Source organism: Cupressus sempervirens, chromosome 7, assembly GCF_028749045.1.
Source record: "Cupressus sempervirens isolate cs-2001-9-10 chromosome 7, ASM2874904v1, whole genome shotgun sequence".
Taxonomy (NCBI): Eukaryota; Viridiplantae; Streptophyta; class Pinopsida; order Cupressales; family Cupressaceae; genus Cupressus; species Cupressus sempervirens.
Genome location: NC_143124.1, coordinates 768,085,475 through 768,089,501, shown reverse-complemented (window position 1 = coordinate 768,089,501; position 4,027 = coordinate 768,085,475).

Below are 4,027 nucleotides of genomic sequence, written 5' to 3'. Positions count from 1 at the left end.
TTCTAAATGGCATATTAGAGGAAGAAGTTTACATAGAACAAAAAGAAGGTTTTTTTGGTGATATAATAGGAACATGGTATGTAGACAACACAAAGTTCTATATGGTTTGAAACAAGCACCAAGAGTATGGTATGAGAGACTTCATACTTATCTTGTGAAAATTGGATTTGAAAGGAATGATGATAAAAAAATCTATACATAAAGATAGAGAAAGGAAAAGGTATTTTATTGTCTAAAATATTTTTTGATATATCATATTTGGAGGTCAAGATGCTTTATGTAAGAATTTTACAAATTAGATGAAGCAAGAATTTGAAATTTCTATGTTTGGGGAGATCAATTTTTTTTGTGGGTTTGCAAGTCTATTAGATGAAATATGATATATACATCACTCAATCAAAGTATGTCAAAAAAATATTGAAGACTTTTGCATTATAGGATTCCAAACTAGTAAGTACACCTATGGTGACAAGACACAAGTTATCAAAGAATGATGATTCTATTGAGGTGAATGAAACATTATACAGGTCTATGATTGGAAAATTGCAATATGTAGTACATAGTAGACTTGATATTGCATTATCTGTAAAGATAATTGCAAGATTCTCTGCTAATCCCAAGGAGAATCACTTAATGGTTGTGAAGAGAATAATGAGATATCTGAAAGGAAAAAAAGAGTTTGGCTATATTATAAGAAGAATTAAAAGTTTAAATTGAGAGCCTACACTGATGCTGATTGGGCTGAAAATGTTGATGATAGAAAGAGCACCAATGGAGGAGCATTTTTCTTAGGCAAGAGACTAGTTACATAGACTAGCAAGAAACAAAGTTGTACTTCATAATCTACTATTGAAGATGAATATGTTGCTGGTACTATAAATTGCACAAACATTGTATGGATCAAATAGCTACTCAAAGGAATGAAGGAAGAAATCATAGAACCAATGATACTTTATTGTGATAATACAAGTGCTATCAATATATCAAAGAATCTAGTGATGTACACAAAGACAAAGCACATTGCTCTCAAGTATCATTACTTGAGAGAGTTAGTTCAAGATAAAGAGGTGAAGATGGAATATGTATACACAAAGGAGAAAATTGTTGATATCTTCACAAAACCATTACCTAAGGATGTTCATGAATATATAAGAGGTAAACTAGGGGTGATACCACTATCAAAGGCTATCTAAGTAATAAGAGGAGTGTCCTGCATCAAACAAGCTAATGTTCATATGTTACAAATTGATGCAGAGGATCTTACTTTAGGAGCTGCCTAAAGCAATCACAAAGCTGAAACTTTAAATTAGTCACAAGCAAGGTGACAGACGGAGAAACTGAAGAAATTGCAAAAGCTTATATCTGCATGTTTTAAGATGACAAGTTTTTGGTATATGTTTTTGGCATCATTGTTAAAGAGGGAGAAAGTACATTAAGTTGATCATCATCAGAGGGAGAAAGTATATTAGAGAAGGATATCAATAGTTGAGTCAAAATAGATAGGGAGATATTCTTCTAATCAATCTAGTATAAAAGAAAGAGGGAGAAATCATAATCTACCTAGTAAGAGGGAGATACAAGAAGAAACTCAAAGGGAGTTATAAGAAAGAATTTTTTTAACCTAATCAAAAGGTGGAAGTTGTTGATAGAGGGATAATTTTTGCTACAAGTTTTCTTTTTTGGTATTGTCTTACTATTTTAACCTAAATAGTTTGGTTGAACAAGAGGTTCATCATTTGATTGACTTGGTTGATCTGTTTTGTTTGCCATCAATTCCAAAGAGGGAGATTGTTAAGATATGATTGAAAAGATCATTGTTAAAGAGAGATTATTGAAAGAGGGAGATTTTTGAAGAAGACTATTTGTTTCAATCATTATTTTGTCACTAATGTCAAACCTGCTATTTCCTGGTAAGCCAACTACTTATAAGATTCAAGTACTATCACTTAGTTGATTGATGAAGAGGATTTGATCAATAAGATGTAACAAAAGCACCTAGAGGAAAGGTTGAGTTATGATTATGCAATCAAGTACATGGATTAGTTAAGACAATGATGACATGATGTATTGATAATCTACTCAAGGTTATAAATGTTGGATACACTTAAAAAAGGTTAGAAGAATAAGTTACACAAAGTTCGTTTGCCAAGCTTGACCGAGCGGATAGTAGGTGCTGAGAAAAGTCAATACAAGTTGAGTAGAAAGCTAGTTGGATCCAAGTAAAAGAAAATTATAGTGGATGCTGAGAAGATTAGTTGATGCTGAGTAAAGTTTAGTTGGTGTCAAGCATCAATAAACTTTAATTAATGTTGAGTGATTAGATAGTTGATGTCAAGTAATGCAGTATGTGTCGAGAATCAAAAGGTTGATAATGTCGAGCTACTACATTATTTAAAAGATTAAGATTTGCTAAATCTGAGCCAACAAGTTCATTTTCTTAAATTTTGTGAACCAGGTGGAAGATAAGAATGATGAGCTAGTTGCATAGAATTCAAGGTAAATCATTTTTATGTGAATTCAAAGAGGATTCTAGGAGAAGTTTTTAGAAGAAAGATGAGATATGAGGTAGAAACGTTGTATCCTACCTAATTTTTTTGAACCCTAAAATTGAAAATGAAAAATGGAAAAGTATCTTAATTTTCTATTTATAGGAATGACTGGTTAGAAAAAGAAAAAAAGAAAAACGTGAACTGCAAAAAGGGTTTTGCTTCATCAAGTGACCTAAAAGCTAATTGCACTGGCATGCTAAGCAAGAAGGCTTAAGAAGATGAATTCTTGAAGGGTGAGCAAGCTATTAGAACTGCATTTTATGAAGGCCAAGTAGAATTAAGGACTAAAAAGTGATCTGTAATCTACAAAAGAAGTTGTAAGTTGTATCAAATCAAAGCTCTTCTATTACTCTCTAACAATTGTATTAGTCTAGGGTAAATCCTTTGGATTAAGGTTGACCTAACAGTCATTTATAAATCCTTTAAATGGGTGGCATTCTAAGTGAATGACCTAAAGTCCTCTAAAAAGGCTCACTCCTAGTAGGGTGATTGAAATCCCTTAATTGTGTCATATTTAACAGTATGTATTGTAAACTTTAATAGGGCTGGCCTTTCACAAGGCATCACTTCAGAAGAGTGAAAATGAGTAGCATGTTACTAGCAGTTTTTCCCAAATTGGATTTCCATGTAAATCATTGTGTCAAGTGTGTTGATGATTTTTTTATATTTCATACTTTACATTTTTGCAAGTTGATTTGACATTAACATACAAGTTTTTAGTGATTACATAATCTTATGGTTGCATGCATGGGTATGAATGTTTTATGGGTTCACTAAGCTGTGAAAAGTTTTATTTATACATTTGGACCTTGGATAATTGATTCACCCCCCACTCTCAATTATTCTAAAGTATTCCAATGATGATATGTCCCTAGGGGTCCTATGATCAATAATTATGTAATTATAATCAAGACACGCACACACGCACACACACACACATAAAGTATATGTAATATATATATATATATATATATATATATGCTATAATTATATTTATATATATTCCCTCTCCTAGATTAGCTTCTCTATTCCACCCCGATTAAACTTGGCCCTATATATGTGTGTGTGTGTGTGTGTGTATACATATATGTATATATGCACATACATACATACATACATACATCCATATATATATATATATATATATATATATATATATATGAATGTATGTATATATATATATACACACACATACATATATATGATTTAATAATTACTAATATATTGATATAAATATTATATTATATAATATATGCATAATCATATATAATAAGTAAATTCTATATACTTATATAATTGTCCCTACTTGATTTCCCTCCAATTCTTGAGGGCAGATTTTGGATACCCAATTGCATATCAGGTACCCAAATTTTTTAACTGGAAGACTTTTAGAAAAATACCCTCTATCACTATAGATTTGAAAATCAATTTTTTTTGGATTTTTCATAGGGTTCAATTATTTTTGTAGACAAAACTTT